This window comes from Carcharodon carcharias, chromosome 9, assembly GCF_017639515.1.
Source record: "Carcharodon carcharias isolate sCarCar2 chromosome 9, sCarCar2.pri, whole genome shotgun sequence".
NCBI lineage: Eukaryota > Metazoa > Chordata > Chondrichthyes > Lamniformes > Lamnidae > Carcharodon > Carcharodon carcharias.
Window position 1 is genome coordinate 164,985,161 of NC_054475.1, and position 22,985 is coordinate 165,008,145.

The window sequence follows — 22,985 nt, forward strand, 5'->3', positions numbered from 1 at the left end:
TGTGGGAAAAAGTGTCAGACTGAGTGAGACTGGAGAGAGTGAAAGAGTGAGAGAGAGAGAGCGAGAGAGAGCCTGTGGGGAAATAGTGTGAGGGTGAGTGAGAGTGGAGAGAGAGAGACAGAGTGAGTGAGTGAGAGAGAAAGAGAGAGAGCCTGTGGGGAAACAGTGCAAGAGTGAGAGAGAGAGAGAGAGAGAGAGAGAGAAAGAAAGCCTGTGGGGAAACTATGCGAGAGTGAGAGAGTGAGAGAGAGAGAGAGAAACTGTGGGGAAACAGTGTGAGAGTGAGTGAGACTGGAGAGAGTGAGAGAAAGAGAAAGAGAGAGCCTGGGGGAAACAGTGTGATAATGAGTGAGTGTGGAGAGAGAGAGAAAGAGAGAGAGAGAGAGCCTGTGGGGAAACAGTGCTAGAGTGAGTGAGAGTGGAGAGAGAGAGAGTTAGAAAGCCTGTGGAGAAACAGTGTAAGAGTGATTGGGAGAGAGAGAAAAAGCCTGTGGCGAAACAATGCGAGAGAGAGAGAGAGAGAGAGACAGAGACTGTGGGGAAACAGTGTGAGATTGAGTGAGAGTGTAGAGAGAGAGAAAGAGAGAGAGAGAGAGACAGTCTGGGGAAACAGTGTGATAATGAGTGAGAGAGGAGAGAGAGAGAAACAGAGAGAGAGAGTCTGTGAGGAAATAGTGCTAGAGTCAGTGAGAGTGGAGAGAGAGAGAGTGAGAAAGCCTGTGGAGAAACAGCATGAGAGTGATTGAGAGAGAGAGAGAGCTTGTGGGGAAAAAGTGCGAGAATGTGTGAGAGACAGAGAGAGTGAGCGAGACTGTTGGAAACAGTGTGAGATTTAGTGAGAGTGGAGAGAGTGAGAGAGTGAGAGAGAGAGAGACTGTGCGTAAACAGTGTGAGAGTGAGTGAGAGAGTGACAGAGAGAGAGCCTGTGGATAAAAAGCGAGAGAATTATAGAGCGAGAGAGAGTGAGCGAGCCTGTGGGAAAAAGTGTGAGAGTGAGTGAGAGTGGAGAGAGAGAGAGAGAGAGAGATAGAGAGTCTGTGGGGAAACAGTGCGAGAGTGAGAGAGTGAGACAGAGAGAGATTGAGAAAGCCTGTGGTGAAACAATGCGAGAGTGAGGGAGCGAGAGAGAGAGAGAGAGCCATTGGGGAAAAAGTGCGAGAATGAGTAAGAGAGAGAGTGAGAGAGAGTGAGCGAGCCTGTGGGAAAAAGTGTCAGACTGAGTGAGACTGGAGAGAGTGAGAGAGTGAGAGAGAGAGAGAGCGAGAGAGAGCCTGTGGGGAAACAGTGCAAGAGTGAGAGAGAGAGAGAAAGCCTGTGGGGAAACTGTGTGAGATTGAGAGATAGAGAGAACGAGAGAGAACCTGTGGGAAAACAGTGCGAGAGTGAGAGAGTGAGACAGAGAGAGAGTCAGATAGCCTGTGGTGAAACAATGAGAGAGTGAGAGAGAGTGAGAGAGAGAGAGAGCGAGAGAAAGCCTGTGGGGAAACTGTGCGAGAATTAGAGAGTGAGAGAGTGAGAAAGTCTGTGGAGAAACAGTGTAAGAGCGATTGGGAGAGAGAGAGAAAGCCTGTGGCGAAACAATGCGAGGGTGAGAGAGAGAGAGAGAGAGATAGAACCTTTGGGGAAACAGTGTGAGAGTGAGTGTGAGTGGAGAGAGAGAGAGAGAGTGAGAGAGAATGAGAGACAGAGAGACAGCCTGTGGGGAAACAGTGTGAGAGTGAGAGAGAGAGAGAAGGGAATCTGTGTGGAAACAGTGTGAGATTGAGTGAGAGTGGAGAGAGAGAGAGAGAAAGAAAGAGAGACTGTGGCAAAACTGTGCAAGAGTGAGAGAGTGAGAGAGTGAGAGAGTGAGAGAGAGAGGGAGAGAGCCTGCAGGGCAACAACGTGAGAGCGAGTGAGAGGGAGAGAGAGAGAGAGAAAGCCTGTGCGGAAACAGTGCGAGAGTGTGAGAGAGAGAGAGAGAGAGCCTTTGGGGAAAAAGTACGTGAGTGTGAGAGAGAGAGAGAGAGAGAGAGCCTGTGTGGAAATAGTGCAAGAGTGAGTGAGAGAGAGAGAGAGAGAGAGAGAGCCTGTGGGGAAACAGTGTGAGAGTGAGTGAGAGTGGAGAGAGTGAGAGAGAGAGAGAGCCTGTGGGAAACAGTGCTAGAGTGAGAGAGTGAGAGAGAGAGACAGAGGGAGAGCCTGTGGGGAAACAGTGTGAGAGTGATTGAGAGAGAGAGAGAACAAGAGAGAGAGAGAGAGCCGGTGGGGAAAATGTACGTGAGTGAGAGAGTGAGAGAGAGAGAGCAAGAGAGAGCCTGTGGGGAAACAGTGCGAGAGTGTGTGAGAGAGAGAGAGACAGATTGAGAGCCCCCGGGGAAACAATACAACAGTAAGAGAGAGAGAGAGAGAGCCTGTGGAGAGTGAGAAAGAATGAGAGATAGAGAGAGAGCCTGTGGGGAAAAAGTGAGAGAGAGAGAGAGAGAGAGAGTGAGCCTGTGGGAAAATGTGTCAGAGTGAGTGAGAGAGAGAGAAAGAGAGAGAGAGCCTGTGGGGAATCAGTGTGTGAATGAGTGAGAGTGGAGAGAGTGAGAGAGAGAGAGAGAGAGAGAGCCTGTGGGGAAACAGTGTGAGAGTGAGTGGGAGTGGAGAGAGAGAGAGAGAGAGAAAGAGAGAGTGAGACAGCCTGTGAGGAAAGAGAGTGAGAGAGAGAGAGAGACTGGAGAGAGTGAGAAAGAATGAGAAATAGAGAGAGAGCCTGTGGGCAAACAGTGTGAGAGTGAGTGAGAGTGGAGAGAGTGAGAGATAGAGCCTCTGGGTAATCAGTGCGAGAGCGTGAGAGAGCAAGAGAGAGAGAGAGAGTGAGCGAGCATGTGGGAAAAATGTCAGACTGAGTGAGAGTGGAGAGAGTGAGAGAGAGAGAGAGTGAGAAAGCCTGTGGCGAAACAATGCAAGAGTGAGAGAGAGAGAAAGAGAGGGAAAGCCTGTTGGGAAACAGTGCGAGAGTGAGAGAGTGAGAGAGAGAGAGTGTGAGAAAGCCTGTGGCGAAACAATGCGAGAGTGAGAGTGGTGCGAGGGAGAGAATCTGTTGGGAAACATTGCAAGAGTCAGTGAGAGTGGAGAGAGTGTGAAAGAGAGAGAGAGAGAGAGAGCCTGTAGGGAAACAATACGAGATTGAGTGAGAGTGGAGACAGAGAGAGAGAGAAAGAGAGAGAGCCTGTGGAGAAACAGTGCGAGAATGAGTGAGAGTGGAGAGAGTGAGAGAGAGAGAGAGCCTGTGGGGAAACAGTGTGACAGTGAGTGAGAGTGAGAGAGAGAGAGCCTGTGCGGAAACTGTGCGAGAGTAGGAGAGAAAGAGAGAGAGAGAGAGACTGTGGGGAAAAAGTACGTGAATGAGAGAGAGAGAGAGAGAGGGAGGCTGTGGGGAAACAGGTTGAGAGTGAGTGAGACTGGAGAGAGTGAGAAAGAGAGAGGGAGAGAGCCTGTGGGGAAACAGTGTGAGAGTGAAGGGAGAGAGAAAGAGAGAGAGAGAGAGCACGTGGGCAAACTTTGTGAGAGTAGGAGAGAGTAAGAGAGAGAGAGTGAGAAAGAGAGAGAGAGCATGTGGGGAACATTTGCAAGAGTGAGAGACTAAGAGAGAGAGAGAGAGGGAGAGAGCCTGTGGGGAAACAGTATGAGAGTGAGTGAGTGAGAGAGAGAGAGAGAGAGAGAGAGACAGTCTGTGGGGAAAGTGTGAGAGCGAGTGAGAGTGAGAGACAGCCTGTGGGGAAAGAGTGGAGAGTGTGAGAGAGAGCGAGAGAGAGCCTGGGGTGAAACAGTGTTTAAGTGAGAGAGAGAGAGAGAGAGAGAGAGATACCCTGTGGGGAAAGAGTGTGAGAGAGAGTGAGTTTGGAGAGAGTGAGAAAGAGAGAGAGATAGATAGAGAGAGCCTGTGGGGAAATAGTGCGAGAGTGAGTGAGAGTGGAGTGAGAAAGTGAGAGAGAGAGAAAGAGAGTGCATGTGTGGAAATAGTGCAAGAGTGGGTGAGAGAGAGAGGGAGAGATAGATTGAGAGCCTGTGGGGAAACAGTACAAATGTGACTGAGAGTGGAGAGAGTGAGAGAGAGAGATGGAGAGAGAGAGAGAGAGAGCCTGTGGGGAAACAATGCTAGAGTGAGTGTGAGTGGAGAGAGAGAGAGAGACTGTGAGGAAACTGTGCGAGAGAGAGAGAGTGAGAGAAAGAGAGAGGGAGAGACTGTGCATAAACAGTGCGAGAGTGAGTGAGCATGGAGAGAGTGAGAGAGAGAGAGCCTGTGGGGAAACAGTGTGAGAGTGAGTGAGAGAGAGAGAGAGATAGAGAGCCTGTGGGGAAACAATGCAAGAGTGAGAGAGAGAGAAAGAGAGAGAGTGCCTGTGGTGAAACTGTGCGAAAGTGAGAGAGTGAGAATGCCTGTGGAGAAACAGTGTGAGAGTGAGTGAGAGTGGAGAGAGAGATAAAGAGAGAGAGAGAGAGCCTGTGGGGAAACAGTGCTAGAGTGAGTATGAGTGGGGAGAGAGAGAGAGAGTGAGCCTGTGCGTAAACAGTGTGAGAGTGTGTGTGAGAGAGAGCGAGGGAGAGAATCTGTGGGAAAACATTGCCAGAGTGAGTGAAAGTGGAGAGAGTGAGAGAGAGAGAGAGAGAGAGAGCCTGTGTGGAAACAACACGAAAGTGATTGAGAGTGGAGAGAGAGAGAGAGAGAAAGAGAGAGAGCCTGTTGGGAAACGGTGTGAGAGTGAGTGAGAGTGGAGAGACAGAGAAAGAGAGAGAGAGAGAGAGCCTGTGGGGAAACAGTGTGATAATGAGAGTGGAGAGAGAGAAAAAGAGAGAGAGAGAGCCTGTGGGGAAACAGTGATAGAGTGTGTAAGACTGGAGAGAGTGAAAGAAAGAGAGCGAGAGAGAGAGCCTGTGGGGAATCAGTGTGACAGTGAGTGAGAGTGGAGAGAGTGAGAGAGAGTGAGAGAGAGAGCCTTTGGGGAGACAGTGCGAGAGTGAGAGAGTAAGAGAGAGAGAGTGAGAGAGAGAGAGAGCCTGTGGGGAAACTTTGCGAGAGTGAGAGACTAAGAGAGATAGAGAGAGAGACAGGGAGAGAGCCTGTGGCGAAACCGTGTGAGAGTGAGTGAGAGTGGGGAGAGTGAGTGAGAGCGTGAGAGAGAGAGAGATCCTGTGGGGAAACAGTGTGAGAGTGAGTGAGTTTGGAGAGAGTGAGAGAGAGAGAGATAGAGAAAGAGAGCCTGTGGGGAAAGAGTGTGAGAATGAGTGAGAGTGAGAGAGAGAGCCTGTGGGGAAAGAGTGGAGAGTGTGACAGTGAGAGAGAGAGCCTGGGGGGAAACAGTGTTTAAGTGAGTGAGAGAGAGAGAGAGAGACAGACCCTGGGGGAAACAGTGTGAGAGTGAGTGAGAGAGAGAGAGAGAGAGCCTGTGGAGAAATAGTGCAAGGGTGAGTGAGAGTGGAGTGAGAAAGTGAGAGAGAGAGAAAGAGAGTGCCTGGACGGAAACAGTGAGAGAGTGAGTGAGAAAGAGAGAGATCCTGTGGTGAAACAGTGTGAGACTGACTGAGAGTGGAGAGATTTAGAGAGAGAGATATAGAGATAGCCTGTGGGGAAAGAGTGTGAGAGTGAGTGAAAGTGGAGTGAGAGAGAGAAAGTGTGAGAGAGAGAACATTTGGGGAAACAGTGTGAGAGTGAGAGCGTTTGGAGAGAGTGGATAGAGTGAGTGAGAGACAAAGTGAGAGAGAGAGAGAGAGAGAGAGCCTGTGGTGAAACAGTGTGAGAGTGAGTGAGAGAAAGAGATAGAGTGAGATCCTGTGGGGAAAGAGTGTGAGAGTGTGTAAGAGAGTGGAGAGAGTGAGAGAGAGAGAGGGAGCCTGTGGGGAAAAAGTGTGAATGATTGAGAGAGAGAGAGAGAGTGAGAGAGCCTGTGGGGAAAGACTGTGAGATTGAGTGAGAGTGGAGAGAGAGAGACAGTGTGAGTGATAGTCTGTGGGGAAACAGTGCGAGAGTGAGAGAGAGTGAGACAGAGAGATAGAGAGAGCCTGTCGGGTAACAGTGTGACAGTGAGTGAGAGTGGAGAGAGAAAGAGAGAGAGCCTGTGGGGATAGAGTGCGAGAGTGAGTGAGAGTGGAGAGAGTTAGAGAGAGAGACAGAAAGAGAGAATGTCTGTGGGGAAACCATGTGAGAATGAGTTAGAAAGTGGAGAGAGTGAGAGAGAGAGCGAGAGCCTGTGGGGAAAGAGTGTGAGATGAGTGAGAGAGAGAGAGAAAGAGCATGTGGCGAAACAGTGCGAGAGTGAGTGAGAGTGGAGATAGTGAGAGAGAGAGAGCTTGTGGGGAAAGTGTGTCTGAGAGTGGAGCGAGAGAGAGAGAGAGTGAGTGAGAGTCTGTAGGGAAACAGTGCAAGAGTGAGTGAGAAAGAAAGAGAGAAAGAGCCTGTGGGGAAACAGTGCGGGAGAGTGAGTGAGATTTGAGAGAGTGAGAGAGAGAGCCTGTGGGTAAAGTGTTTGAGAATGAGTGAGAGCGGAGAGAGAGAGAGAGAGAGAGAGAGAGATTGAGAGTCCATGGGGAAACAGTGCGAGAGTGGGTGAGAGAGAGACAGAGAGAGAGAGAGCCTGTGGGGAAACAGTGCGGGAGTTTGTGAGAGTGCAGAGAGTGTGAGAGAGAGAGAGAGAGAGAGTGACAGTCTGTGGGGAAAAGTGCGAGATTGTGTGAGAGATAGATAGAGAGTCTGTGCAGAATCAATGTGGGAGAGTGAGTGAGAGTGGGGAGAGAGAGAGTGGGGAGAGAGAGAGAGAGAGCCTGTGGGGAAACAGTGTGAGGGTGAGTGAGAGTGAAGAGAGTGAGAGAGTGAAAGAGAGTGGGAGGGGGTCTGTGGGGAAACAGTGTGAGAGTGAGTGAGAGTGGAGAGAGAGAGAGAGAGGGAGAGCCTGTGGGTAAACAGTGCAAGTGTGAGTGAGAAAGAGAGAGAGAGAGAGAGCCTGTGGGGAAATAGTGTGAGAGTGAGTGAGAGCGGAGAGAGAGAGAGAGATCCTGTGGGGAAACAGTGTGGGCTTGATTGAGAGAGAGAGAGTGAGAGTCCGTGCGGAAACAGTGCGAGAGTTTGTTAGAGAGAGAAAGAAAGAGAGAGAGCCTGTGGAGAAACAGTGTGAGAGTGAGTGAGAGTGGAGAGAGTGAGAGAGAGAGAGAGAAAGATAGAGAGCTTGGGGGGAAACAGTGTGAGAGTGAGTGAGATTGGAGAGAGTAGATAGAGTGAGTGAGAGAGAGAGTGAGAGACAGAGTCTGTGGGGAAAGAGAGTGAGAGTGAGTGAGAGTGGAGAGAGAGAGGGAGAGATCCTCTGGTGAATCAATGTGGGAGTGTGCAAGAGTTGAGAGAGTGAGAGAGAGACCCTGTGGGGAAAGTGTGTGAGAGTGAGTGAGAGTGGAGAGAGAGAGAGAGAGAGCCTCTGGGGAAAGTGTTTGAGAGTGAGTGAGAGTGGAGAGAGAGAGAGAGAGAGAGATTGAGAGTCCGTGGGGAAACAGAACGAGAGTGGGTGAGAGAGAGAGAGAGCCTGTGGGGAAACAGTGTGAGAGTGAATGAGAGAGAAAGAGTGAGAGAGAGAGAGAGAGAGCCTATGGGGAATCAGCGCGACAGTGAGTGAGAGAGGAGAGAGAGAGAGAGATAGAGAGTCTCTGGGGTAACAGTGCGAGAGTGAGTGAGAGTGAGAGAGAGAAAGAGAGAAAGCGCCTGTGGGGAAAGTGTGAGAATGAGTGTGCATGTTAAGTAGAAGTGAGAATGTGGCAATCTGAGAAGAAATTCAAAATGCTGTGACTGATGTGACCAGCAGGTTGATGGGGAATTACCTAGTGTTCATTTCTCAGTTTGGTTGTTGGAATTGTTTTTCTATGTTGAAACTCACTTGAAATTTGTTACTATTGTATTTTAGGTTGATAGATATTCACCAACTTTGTAGCCTCTTTAGTACTTCAGTCTTTCTGTGACTGTGAGAGCTCAGTCATTTTTGCTTTTTTAAAGTTCATCTGTTAAATGCTTCAGTTTAGAGGGCATTGGTTTGCATACCAAGGCAGGCCACCTGGGACCTTTTGCAAATGAATGCTGATCTTATTTTATATTCGTTTGTGGGATGTTTGCATTGCTGGAGCCAGCATTTATTGCCCATCCCTAATTGCCCTTGTTCCGAGGGCATTTTTAAGAGCCAACCAGATTGCTGATGGTCTGGAGTCACATGTAGGCCAGACCAGGTAAGGACAGCAGATTTCCTTCCCTAAAGGGCATTAGTGAAGCAGATGGGTTTACATGACAATCAACAGGGGTTTCTTAGTTATAAAAACAAAAATCTGCGGATGCTGGAAATCCAAAACAAAAACAGAATTACCTGGAAAAACTCAGCAGGTCTGGCAGCATCGGCGTAGAAGAAAAGAGTTGACTTTTCAAGTCCTCATGACCCTTGATCAGAACTAGGTGAATCCAAGGAGAGGGGTGAAATATAAGCTGGTTTAAGGTGGGGTGGGGTGGGGGGGTGCGGTGGTGGGGGGAGAGAAGTGGAGTGGGGGTGTGTGGTTGTAGGGACAAGCAAGCAGTGATAGGAGCAGATAATCAAAAGATGTCACAGACAAAAGAACAAAAGAACACAGGTGTTGAAGTTGATGATATTATCTAAACGAATGTGCTAATTAAGAATGGATGGTAGGACACTCAAGGTATAGCTCTAGTGGGGACGGGGGGGGCATAAAAGATTTAAAAATAATGAAAATAGGTGGGGAAAGAAAAATCTATATAAATTATTGGAAAACAAAAGGAAGGGGGAAGAAACAGAAAGTGGGTGGGGATGGAGGAGGGAGTTCAAGATCTAAAGTTGTTGAATTCAATATTTAGACCTTTAATTCCTGATATTTATTGAATTCAAATTTCATCATCTGCCGTGTTGGGATTCAAACCCAGGTTCCCAGAGCATTAACCTGGGTCTCTGGATTACCAGCCCAGTGACAACACCACTATGTCACCGCCTCCCTCTATCTATGCTGGAACTTCAGGATTCTTCATGCATCTTGGCTAACCATGCATGCGAGAAGTGCCGCTCAGAGCTCAAACTCTGAGTTTCAAAGCTGGAAGAGTGTCTGGAGTCATTGCGGTGCTTCTGGGGGTCTGCAGATTTGCTCAATGAATGCCCCAGGAGGTAGCAGCCCCACAGCTACAGAAGGTGCAGGCAGTGAGGGAACGGCTGTGCATGAGACAGAGTAGGAAGGAGATGTAGTATAAGGGTCTGGCACATACAGAGTCAATGTGAGACTGAGTACAGCTCTGCCTGCTGTAAGAAGGCACATGACCCAGACTTAGGGTCAGTATGGTGTTAAACAGAGACATGTAACGACCTAGACATGGATGTAGCTCCTTGCCTGTACCCTTTACTGCATATATGCATATAGTTACAAGTAGTTAATGAAGGCATGCTGTTTATCTACTGAAGTCTACAAAGACATCTTTAAGAGATGCTGTTCTGTAACCAAAGCTATTCCAACAGAAGACACAGCCTGTGGCACTCACTAGCTAGTTTTCAGTTTTGAATACTTGACAGAGTGATAACTCCTTGCAGGAATTCAGTGAGAATCAAACTCCCAGCAGGAGGTTTGACTGCATACAGGGAAGTCAAAATGCAGTAGTCACAAAGGAGCATGTACCAGCACTTTTGTTACATCAAGTATTGATTCCCAAATGGCATGTTGCCTCTCTGGTGCCAGGATTTCACTGAATGGGTATCGAACATTCTGAGAGGGGAAGCAGCTCAAAGTCATGGTCCGTTTTGGGGCTAATGATAAAGGTAGTACAAGTGTTGTTTTCCTTCGGATAGAGTTTCAGGAGCGAGGAGAAAGATTTCGAAAAAGGACTTCAAAAATACTAATCTCTAGATTACTCCCAGTACCATGTGCTAGTGAGTATATAAACAGGAAGATAGTGCAAATAAATGTGCGGCTGAAGAGTGGTGGGACTGTGTGTGTGTGTGTGTGGGGGAGGTGGGGGGTGGTTTCAGGTTCTTGTGACATTGGAACCCATTCTCTGGTAAGGGGTACCTGTACAAGATGGATGGAATTGCACTTGGACAAAGCCAGGACCAAAGTTCCAACTGAGAGATTACCTGGTACGGCTGGGAAGGGTTCAAACTAACCTGGCAGTGGGAGGAGAAGCAGAAAATAGCAACATTGAGATCAGAGGGCGGAGAGATACAAGCAGCAGGAATGATCCCAAAAATTGCAGGGACCAGATTGGGGGAAAATAGAAAAAGTGATGAAAGAAGTATTAAATTGCACATGTGTAAAGAATGCTAATGAGCTGAAGGCAGACCTTGCCACATGGGATTACAGCATGATTGCATTAACAAAGACAGGGCTCAAACAAGGCCATATGTGGATTTTTAATATTTTTGTTTATCAAGTTCTCAGGAAAGATATAGATGAAAAAAAGCCTGGTGGGAGGTTGGGGTGGGTGAGGAATGTGGGGGCAGCAGTATTGGTTAAGTTCTAAATAGAAAGGATACATTAGCTGGTTCAAAGACTGAACCTATTTGGCTCGAGTTGAGAAACAGACTGGGGGCTGCTACAAATTGTTTGCAGTTTTGTTTTTATAGAGCTCTAAACAGTGAGAAGGAGATGGATGAGCAAATTTATTGTCAACTTTTAAAGGTATAAAAACAAAAATACAGTAGCAATACTAGGAGACTTTGATGAACCTAATAGAAACTAGGAAAAACATAATGCTAAAGGTAGCGAATGGGAAAAATTCCTGATACATGTATGGGATAACTTTTCTTGGTTATTATGTCTGCAGATTAACAGGAAAGGAAGCATAAATAAAAACAAAGAATACTGGAAATACTCAGGATCTGGCAGCATCTGTGGAGAGAGAAACAGAGTTAACATTTCAGGTTCAATGCTGACAAAAAGTCAGAGAAGTGCCAGACCTGCTGAGAACTTCCAGCATTTTCTATGTTTATTTCCAATTTCGAGTATATTGCTTTTGTATTAAGGAAGGGAACCATGTTAAATCTTATTCTGTGAATGAAATAGGGTAAGTGGAGTAAGTTACAGCAGGAGAGCATCTAGCTAACAGTGATCACAACACAGTTCATACAGAGATTGTTAGATTTCTAAGTATTAAAGATAGAGTGGGAAAATGGCATTGAGATGGAATACCATGTTGAATGGCAGAGCAGGATCAAGGAGCCAAATGCCCTACTCCTGCTTATATTTCCTATGTTCATAATTTGGTTTAAAGTAATTATGGAAAAAGACCAGAAAATATCAAAAGTAAAAATGCTCAATTGATGAAGACCGAATTTCAGTGATTTAAAAAGGGGCTAGCATAGATAGAAGAGAAAAGGTAATTGTAGGGCAAATCAATCATAGAGCAATGGAGGACATTTCGAGAAGAGATAGTTCCAGTACAAACTAAGCATAGTCCTTTAAAGGGAAAAAGTAAAGCATTCAAAGCTAATGTGCCTTAGATGACAAATGAAATAAAAATTAAAATAATTCAGTAAAAAGGAAGCTTATGACAATTGTCAAGAGCAGGGTTCAGTTAATAATCAGGGAAATTATGGAAAAAAAACAGGAGAAAATTGAAAAAGTTAATATGGGAGACAAGCAGAGGTTACAAAAAATGATTAACAGGCAAAATTAAAAGAGCCCTTAGACATTTTATAAAGATATAAATGTAAGCGTGTAGCTCGGAAAAGAAATTGGGCCTATTAATGACCCAAAGGGAAATCTTCATGTAGAGGCTGAGCATAGACGAAAGTATAGATCAGTACTTTTCATCTGTCTTCAGAAAGGAAGTGGATGACATGAGGATGAAAGAGGAGAGGAAGCTATGGACAGGATAACAATACTGTCACTTGGGCTAGATAGAGTGTATCCTAGGCTGTTGAAAGAAGCGAAGATAAAAATAGCAGAGGCATTGGTCAAAATATTTTCATCATCATTGGGCATAGGATCCCACATTCCCTTGGGAGAGTGGGATCACTAGCTTCATCTCCTGCATAAAGATGGCTATGGTGAATTATAAGCACCTGGCACTTGTAAATCTGAACCACTAGCATGAACTACCAACTTCAGAAGAGGAACATCACAAGATGGTTTGGGGAAAATATACTTTCCACTAAAGCTGAATTTGCATTTACAGACCACCTCTTACGGGCTTAAAACATTGGAAAGCACTTCCTACCTTCCTTATTTCGTTTCTCCTATCTTTCCTTCATTCTTTTCTTCCATCTCTGTTTCTATTTTCTTTCTTTTCTTTCCCTCTCTTCCTTTTCTTTTCTTTCTCACTTATTTCTCTCTGCCCTTCCATTCAATTAAAGCTGCACTTCCTGAACAGTTTCTGATCGATTTTTTGAGCTTTTAATTGTCGAATGTGGAGTTTATCTTGCATCATTCCGAAGGCATACAGCTCCCTCTTATAGGTTTGTCACAAAATAGTGTGGTCCTTTTCGCTCATTGGTACTCAGCACTTTCTGACCATTTAGCTGTAATGGCATTTGGAGGTTAAGGAAGGCTGGCCATGGAACAAAAGCACCATAGAAGCCAAAAGCTAACTCACAATGTCTTGCGCTCCATTATGGGACTCACCTCGCCTGGGCTGAAAATCATTCTTGGACTGGATCTTAAAAAACGTCAATAGAACAAAATCAATATGATCTGATCCAATCCTCTTTAGCATCTAGTAGCATTCACAATAAAAATGTATGTAGCATACTAATAAATGCAATGGTAGCGTGCAGTAAGGTGGTGATTTACCCCACTACTTAGGTGAGGAACTATTAATGCTCCATATGACATTGTGTTTTATTCTGTGGGATTCAGGCCAGTGTAACATCACAGTGAAGCCAATCATTTTTCTGTTAATGGTTGCACAAATTTTGCGTTCTCCATATGAGCTCCAGATATCTATTTCATAAAACTATTGAGATGTTTTAATATGAAAGGTGAAAAGTAAATGTTATCAAATGTGTAATCAGTATAGCGGAACTAACAAGAGTGAAGAACATCACTGAAAATTTCAGAAACTTAAGCAGCTCAGCACAGGAGGATAAATAGGCAAAATCATTAAAGGTTCGAATTTAACAATGAATATAAATAGAAAAGAAGACACTTGAGGAAGAAACCCAATTAGTTCAAGAGCAGGGAGAATAAGGGTCATAGCTCGGAAATAGGCTTCATTAACCCAAGCATCAAATATTTATTGGGTCCTATCTTGTTGGAGTGAGGCGGTTAGTTAGATGCATTCCTGCACCGTTCAGCTCAAAAAGATTTTATGCCATAATTTACAATGATAACATTGTGGCCAGGATAAGAGGGCATTTGGGACCATAATAATTGACGGGACCAGCTTTTTATCTTCTTAACCAATTAAATTTAAGGATAGAGAAATAAACAGAGGAATGACAGAGAGGGGAATTAGAGTCAAATCAGATGCCAACAGAGAAATCATAGGACCATAGAATAAATCCACCGAAAAGGAAGCAATTCAGCCCATTGATTCTGTATTATTTCTTTCAAATTCCCCCACTCTTAACCCATATCGCTGCAAGTTTTTTCTCCTTCAAATATATATCCAATTCTCTTTTGAAACCTACTATTGAATCTGTAGCTAACACTATACCTGACAGAGCATTCCAAATCCTAACCACTCAACACATGAAAAGGTTTTTCCTCATAGTGCCTCTGGTACTTTTGCAAAATTGTGTTCCCACGTTATTGACCTGAAAGCCATTGGAAATAGTTTCTATGTATTCACTCTATCTAAACCTTTCATGACTTAACAGCTTTGCTGGAGAAAGAGACATGCAAAGCTTTTCATTTGAACTCTTCAGGACACTGCAAAGTGAAAAGCTTTGATCAAATCCTATACTACCAAAGGACTATTGACCGACTTTATCAATTCCCTCTTACCCTCCTCTACTCCGGGAAGAACACAGTATTCCAGTAAAATGAAGGAAACACAGATTGGATAAAGAGAGAGACAGAAATAAAAGAGAGAGAAAGGAAAAGTAATTTGAAAAAAAAATAACAAATTGAAAATTTGACATTATTAAAATCTCAAACATCAGTTGACCAGCTGCTGGAATGAAATTGATCATTTTAAAATTATTCCATCCCTGAGCCAGAGTTTTATTAGTTAGCATTGCATTAATCAAAGATGTTTTCATGCTTAAATTCCAGCCCTAATTTTCAACAGTATGCCTAATGGGCAATTAAAGTGCAAACCCAGGAAGTTCTTAAAAATAATGGAAAGGCTGGTGGTGAGACAATGTCTGTGTGAAGAAAATTATGAAGCTGCATAAATTGTCCAGCAAGTTCTGGAGATTCACAACTCATTGCTTATCTCTAATTCATCCCCTGAACTTGCTGGCTGATTTGTGTGTTAATTAATGTCATACATCATTAACATGTCGTTATCTTTCCAGCAAGATTCAGCTGATTCTGATTATGTTTTCCTATCAGCATTGAAACATTGAAACTGGAACAATAGAATCCACTTCTAGTGGCTGGTTTAGCGAGTGGTTAAGTGATAACTACAACTGACTGATCATTACAGCCAAGCAACAAACATCCTGCTATTCTCTGCTGAATGTGCCCCCTAATTTAAGTGGCTGATTAACAATTACTCACCCGTTTCAGCCTCCCCTTTTGAAAAAAAGAGTTTTAAATATCCCAGAGCATAAAACAAATACATCAATTCCCATCTTAAACTTGTACTCTGCAATACACTTCACAGTGTCGGTCAGCGGTTAAAACTGTTAAATTACTCTTCACCAACAGCACTACCAGCTCTGTCAGAAAGGCAAAACAGCAGCTTTCCAGCACAAGTCTGCTTTTATGCAGATCAATCACCTGAGGCAAAATGAAATGAGTGAATGTAGCTAGGTTTTGGTACATCTGCGCCATCTCTATAACTGCCTATTTCCATCTCTGTAACATCGCCTCAGCTCATCAGCTGCTGAAAACCTCAGCCATGCCTTTGTTACCTCTAGACTTGATGAGTCTAATGAACTGGTCTCCTGTAGTAATCTGATGTGTAATATACCTTTAAGACAAATGTTGTAATGAAAGTCCACATGATCTTGGTATCCAATAGCAGAATAGCGTGGGCAACCTCTGTAGTCAGTAGTCTTGAGTTAGAGTCTGAAGTGTAAAGGCAGAGTTTAGAGTTGTAAGCTGCTGAGTTCCTTTTGTAAATAAACAGAATGTGTTTCTTCTAAGAACAATCTACTGATCTTCTCTGTCCATTGTCAACTCGGTCATCTCGAAACAAGCGTGCAACCCAGATCCTTACGTCCCAACAAACCAGGGTACAGGATCCAACATCTCCTACATTCTACCCTCTGTAAACTTGAGGTCATCCAAAATCCTGCTGCCCATGGTCTTACTTGCTCCAAGTCCCATTCCCATATCGCCCCTGTGCTCACTGACCTACCATTGGCTCGTGGTCAACTGTTGATTTTAAAGTTCTTATCCTTGATTTCAAATCCTTCCATGGCCTTTCCCCTCCTCCAGCCCCACAACTCTCCAATACATCTGCTCTTCCTGGATCCTTGGCCACTTTGCAAAGTTTAATCTGATTTGTTGAAGAGGAGGATTCTCCCAGGCATGAGTCTGTCTTGAGATGCTTTCTGCATTAAAGGCTCTGTATAAATGCTTGTTGTAGTAGCAGGAGTAAAAGCCATAATACCCTGTAGTGGTATATCCAAGAAAGAATGAGCCATCTTTTAAATGGTTAACGTTCTAGCCAGACAGGATCCAAGCGAAGTAAACAGAGCTCTTCTGATGTAGAATCTGAAAGGCATTTACTGATCTGCGATGTATAAAAATGCACCCTTATGAACCAACTGGATTTAGATTGTTTGTGAGAAGTTGGCTGATCTCAGTCATTTCAGCAGTGAAATTCTATGCATGATTGACAAAATCCCGCTAAAGCATCAAAATAAACCTTAAAGGTAAGTCAATACTTTGTTCCCTCAGTTCGGTTCTGACGATGACGATCGTTTGGAATGAATAACAATCTTCCAGACGCTCTTCGAAAGTGACAGTTACCTTAGGTAATTCCCTAGAGTGTCCTGATTCAAAATAAAACAGTCAAGTCATTGAAATCCTACAGAAATTACCATCTTCTCTTCTACTCGATGACAGAAGTGATTATTTTAGTTCATTTCCTACAGCGGAAAGCATGTTTTGTCTGCTGTTTGATTGGAATAATTGCCTGACTGAACTACAGAATGAAGAAATATGCTTTACCAAGAGAAATGAGCAGGAGATATTAAAAAAAGAGATAATAATCCTTATATGTCACTTAAATATGTCACATAAATTCTCAGGCCTGGAAAATTAACATAAGATAATTCAAATCTGATTAATCTAAGCAGAGGTTTCGAAATGGAGGGCAGAAGAGGGGAGAATGGGAAACTCACTCGCCTCCGATTCACAGTCAATTAAGCTCCCTGAGCAGATAAGGACGGCAAACATGGGATTTTCAACGGTTAATCTGTAAAACCTAAACAGTCAGATGCATGTTAGTGCCCAGCTGCTATTTCATTGCAGGGAGATCTGAAAGTTTGTTCCCTGATTTTTTTTAATTCATTCACGGGATGTGGGCTTCGCTGGCTGGGCCAGCATTTATTGCCCATCCCTAGTTGCCCTTGAGAAGGTGGTGGTGAGCTGCCTTCTTGAACCACTGCATTCCATGTCGTGGACACTGAGAGAGAGAGAGAGAGAGCGTTACTTAGGGAGGGAGTTCCAGGATTTTGACCCAGCGACAGTGAAGGAACGGTAATATATTTCCAAGTCAGGATGGTGAGTGGTTTGGAGGGGAACTTCCAGTCAGTGGTGTTCCCATCTATCTGCTGCCCTTGTTCTTCTAGATGGTAGCGGTTGTGGGTTTGGAAGGTGTTGCCTAAGGAGCCTTGGTGAGTTTCTACAGTGCATCTTGTAGATGGTACACACTGCTGCCACTGTGTGTCGGTGGTGGAGGGAGTGAATGTCTACAGATGTGGTGCCAATCAAGTGGGTTGCTTTGCCCTGGATGGTGTCAAGCTTCTTGAGTGTTGTGAGAGCTGCACTCATCCAGGCAAAGGGAGAATAATCCATCACACTTCTGACTTGTGCCTTATAGATGGTGGACAGGCTTTGGGGAATCAGGAGGTGAGTTACTCGCTGCAGGATTCCTAGCCTCTGACCTGCTCTTATAGCCACGGTATTTATATGGCTAGTCCAGTTCAGTTTCTGGTCAATGGTAACACCCAGGATGTTGATAGTAGGGGATTCAGTGATGGTAATGCCATGAATGTCAAAGGGCGATGGTTAGATTCTCTCTTGTTGGAGGTAGTCATTGCCTGACTTTTATGTGGCACAAATGTTACTTGCCACTTGTCAACCCAAGCCTGGATATTGTCCAGGTCTTGCTGCATTTGGACATGGACTGCTTCAGTATCTGAGAAGTCATGAATAATGCTGAACATTGTGCAATCATCAGTGAACATTCCCACTTCTGATATTATGATTGAAGGAAGGTCATTGATGAAGCAGTTGAAGATGGCTAGGCCGAGGACACTGCCCTGAGGAACTCCTGTAATGTCCTGAAGCTGAGATGATTGACTTCCAACAACCACAGCCATCTTCCTTTGTACTAGGTATGACTGAAATCAGTGGAGAGTTTCCCCCTGATTCCCATTGACACCAAGTTTGCTAGGGCTCCTTGAAGCTACACTTGGTCAAATGCGGCCTTGATGTCCAGGGCAATCACTGTCATCTCACTTCTGGAGTTCAGCTCTTTTGTCCAAATTTGAACCAAGTTGTAATGAGGTCAGGAGCTGAGTGACCCTGGTGGGACCCAAACTGAGCATCAGTGAGCAGGTTATTGCTAAGCAAGTGCCGCTTAATAGCACTGTTGATGACCCCTTCCATCGCGATACTGATGATCAAGAGAAGGCTGATGGGGCGATAATTGGTCGGATTGGATTTCTGCTGCTTTTTGCGCACAGGACATACCTGGGTAGTTTTCCACATAGTCGGCTAGATGCCAGTGTTGTTTTAATGGTTGAAAAGCGTTGGTATATAGCAGGTCTTGGGCCGGCACTGGCGCAGAATCTTTATTTTGGCTGAATGGCCACTTTCCTTCGTCTTAATGCTGCTGGCCCTTCAATGAGCTGCTTGCTCTCTTCTGCAAAGCAGCAGTAGGCCCCATCACTTCTGTCATTTGCCTTTGCCAGTTGTGCTCTGCCGGCAGATCCTGGTTCCCCTGTACTAATTGCTCGATAATTGGATGCCTCTGGCCCAGTTAGGGTATTTCCATTTCAAAAAGGTGTCGCGTGAGTGAAGCTGTGGAGCCTTTGGGTTGGGACCCGGAAGTCACCCGGGCATTGGATTCAACATCGCTTTGAAAACCCGGCCAAGGGATTCAGAATCAAAGCTCCTGAGCAGAGGAATGAAAGGAACATCTTGTCGTGAGGTGGTCAGTAGCTGCAATGGCTGAATGTAATATTCCTGGCTGAATGCGGTACATTAGGAGGAGTAAAGAACTACAGGCATTAGTTGAAAGAAAGAAAATATCCATGGCTTAAAAGAATGGGAGCAGTTAAGCATGAGTACCCGCTGTTGCCTCAAACCTCAATCAATTAATATTTTGCATCCTGTGATCGCAATATTTATTGAAAATATTTATTTCTCATAGTTAATGAAAAATAAGGAATGCATGCACAGAAACTGATATTATTTTGTGGCTTTATATTTTGCTGTTTTGGCAATTCTTTTTAGCGTTTTAACATGTCACAGAGATTTATTTAACATTCAAGAATTTGCATTAACTTTCTGTACTTTGTTATTAACTTAATTCATTTTGTTGCTTTTGCATTTCCATGCTATTTGCTTGGAGAATAGGCTCATGAGCAGTCTGACAGGCTGCAATATGAGTGTTCCTTCCATACCCCTAACCATTTTTATCTCAGTCAATAGAGGGGATAATACGTCCTGTACAGCAGGAGGGTTTTCATGGGCTCCCACAGCTACCAGATGCTAGAATCCCACTGGACGTCAACCCAGATTTCCAAGCCGGAGATTGGCAATGTGATTGACTGAAATGATGACTTGAATCTGGGGTCTGCTGACTTATAGGTGAGAATGGCTTGTTCCTATCGCTCACTCACTTTACTGGAAGCACCTCATCTAATTCAGGGGGTCAGGGCCAATCCTAACAGGCAATGGGTACGGTACACCAGTCTTACAGGGCACACACTCACATGCACACTAGGGAACAATTTACTGTAGCCAACCCACCTAACCAGCACCTCTTTGGATGGTGGAAGGAAACCGGAGCACCCGGCAGGAACCCATGCAGAACATACAAACTCCACACAGGCAGACACTCAAGGTCTGGGTCGAACCCAGGTGCCTGGGACTGTGAGGCAGAATCACTAAACACTGCACCACTGTACCACCCTCGTTCCTGGCAATGTAATTAAATTATCAGTGTGTTGAGATTACAGTTCGATGCTTAATGTTGTTTCTAATTCCTGTTAAGAAATAACCTACTGCATGTCCTTTTGCTGTCTCACAGTTACAACAACAACTTGAATTTATACAGCGCCGTAATAACATCATAAAACATTCCAAGGCACTTCACAGGAGTGTTATAAAACAATTTTTGACACCGAGCCGCATAAGGTGGTGATGATATTAAGTCAGATGATCAAAAGCTTGGTCAAACAGTTCGATTTTAAGGAGAGTCTTAAAGGAGGACAGAGAAGTAGAGAGGTGGAGAAGTTTAGGGGGGGAGTTCTATATCTGAGGACCCAGGATACTGAAGGAATGACCACTAATGGAGCAGATTCAATACAGACTCGAAGTTACTGACCTATGGGCAGGATTGTTTTTTCATCTACAGTTTCACAAGTGCTGCCTCTACACAATCATTGCAGTAAACCACATGAGTGTCAGCTGTACTTGCTCGTTCTACCATATCAGACTAGTTACTCAGTGCATGTGGGCCAACCGGACCTCATCAGGATGGTACACACTCTTTACATTAGTCCTTTTAATCTTGGCTGAACAGAGAGAATTTGGTGTAATGCTCTAGCCAATATTTATCCCTCAACTGGCATCATCAGAACTGATTATCCAATCATCTATCACAAAGCTTGCAACATGAAAATTGCTGCAGCATTTCCCACATTACAATAGTCACTACACTACAAAATAATACTTCATTGGCTGGAAAAACACTTGCAGGCATCTTGAGGTTGTGAAAGGTGCTATATAAATGCAAGTTCTGTGTTTCAATCATTTCTAAAAATGTCTCAAATTGCATCTGGGATCAAATTCAGTGATGGAAGTGTTAAAAATATAACTGAGAAAACCATTAAGAAACTGGAAAAGTTTCATAACATTATGCAGCAGTGTGAAAGGTCAACATTCATATTTCATGATTGGATTTTTTTTAATCAAAGATAATGACAATTTTGCTCATATATTTAATTCTTCCTTAACCGAGGATTCTGAGTAAATAGCAAACTCTATATTAAGGTCTATGAAAAGCAAAACCATTAAACAATTATAACTCTTCTGGCCATATGAGCAGAAACACAGATATTCATGAGGGACTCACCTAAATTCAAGCCTGGCTTATGACTGATTCAAACCATAGCTTAAGGAAGCCTGAACTATGACCTCTGGGCTTTATGTAACCTGCGCTGGCACACAACTTTCCCTCTGAAGCCTGGACAGCTCAGATTTAGTTTTATTCCTACTTTAAGTTCTTATGCTATGAGCTGGGCTTGTTGGAAGGGTTAGAGTGCTCGAGGTTTGCAAAAGGCCATTTCTTATTTTACCATTGGTTGCTAAATTGTAAACCAGAACTCCCAGAGGGTCCAGTGTCCAGAGTTAGGATACAAGCAGATTAATGAGGCCTGCATGGGCTGCATTTCATGTGCCCCGCACCAGGCAGTGTTTTCAGTGGGGGACACGTAAAATGGTGTAGGTGCCAACCCCACCACCTTCGCTGATAAGACGCTGTCTCTGCCATTAAACACTTGGCATGTGTAGACGGGCGGGAGCACACAACCTTATTTTTTAAAAAATAAACTCTTTAAAGGGCTGGAAAGAAGGGTGTGTGCTCTATCTTCGGGGGGTGGGGGTGCTGCACTTTGCAGATCAGGGGACGCCCCCCACAACCCCCCCCACCCCGCCCCCGCCCCTCCCCCCACCAAGATAGAACCCCCGCCTTTCTTCCGACCTGCCTGCAGCCTTAACCTCGCCACCTTCAGCCCCACCCCACCCCCCTCCTTCCTAACCTGCCCAAACCCTCCCCGACCAAGACCCCGGAATTACCTGTGTCCAGGGATCCATGGGCTTTCTTCTTGTTCCCCGCTGCGGCCCCAGCAGCACCCGCTATTGTGCTCTTGGCATTGCTGGAACTGACGGACTTCCTGGCCAATCTGATAGGTCGGCAACTCCTGAGGGTGGGGCTTCTTCCCCAGCGAGGGGTGGAAGTCCCACTCGGTTAGCACAGCCACTGAGTGTTATGGCTGTGGAGGGAGCTGGTGTGGCATCGGCGTTGCTCCTGGGGTTAGGTGGGGGGGAAGGTGAGCTACCGCTTTCCACATAATACTCAGCCCCATGTATTTTTTTATTTGTTCATGGGATGTGGGCATCGCTGGCTAGGCCAGCATTTATTGCTCATCTCTAACTGCTCTTGAAAAGGTGGTGGTCAGCCACATACATGAACGGTTGTGTCCATGGTCCCACAGTGATGTCAGGAAGGGAGTTCCAGGATTTTGACCCAGCAACAGTGAAGGAATGGTGATATAATTCCAAGCCAAGATGGTGTATGGCTTGGAGGGGGATTTGCAGGTGGTGGTGCTCCCATGCGTCTGCTGGCCTTGTCCTTCTAGGTGGCTGAGGACGTGGGTTTGGAAGGTGAAGACCATGAGGTTCAAAAGAACATGCCTTGGCAATGTACAACTTAATGCAGCAAAGGCTTGTGGTTCTGAAAGTTTGCCCTCATTACGCCAATCGGACACAATGAAAGGACGTTCAGGCTTGCCAGGAGACTTCACATCAATGGAAACAGCACAGTAGGCAGGGTGCATAACACACGGCTGATCCGAAACCACCACAAAATCACTGAATTATTACGGTACAGAAGGAAGCTATTTGGCCCACATGTCTGCGCTGACTCTTAGATCGAACTCTTCACCTCGTACCAATCCCCTGCCTTCTCTCCCTAACCCTGCATATTCTTCCCTTTCAGGTAACAGTCTATTTCCCTTTTGAATGCTTCAGTTGAATCTGTCTCCACCACACTCTCAGGCAGTGCATTCCAAACCCTGACCACTTGCTGTGAGAAAGATAATTTCTCCTCATTTCACTATGACTTTAAATTTGTGGCCCCTCGTTCTTGATCCTTCCATGAGTGGGAGCAGTTTCTCTCTATCTACTCTGTCCAGATCACTCATGATTTTGAATGCCTCTATCAAATCTCCTCTCAACCTTCTTATTTCTAAGGAAAACAATCCTAACTTCTCCACTTTAACTTCATAACTGAAGTTCATCATCCCTGGAGCCATTCTCATGAATCTTTTCCTCACCCTCTCTAAAGCCTTCACATCCTTCCCAAATGCAGCACCCAGAACTAGATGCAATACTCTAGCTGAAGCTGAACTAGTGACTTATACTAATTCAACATAAGCTCTTTGCTCTTGTCCTCCATAACCCTATTAATGAAGCCCAGAATACTGTTGGTTTTATTACCTGCTCTCTCAACCTGCCCTGCCACCTTCAATGATTTATGCACAGATGTACATTCATGCCCAGTGCTCTATGCTCCTGCATCACCTTTAAAGTTGTATCCTTTATTTTATATTGTATCTCCATGTTCTTCCTTCCACTTACATTGCCCAGAATTGAACTTCATCTGCCATCTGTCTGCCCCTTTGTCTATGCCCCTTTGATGTTCTACA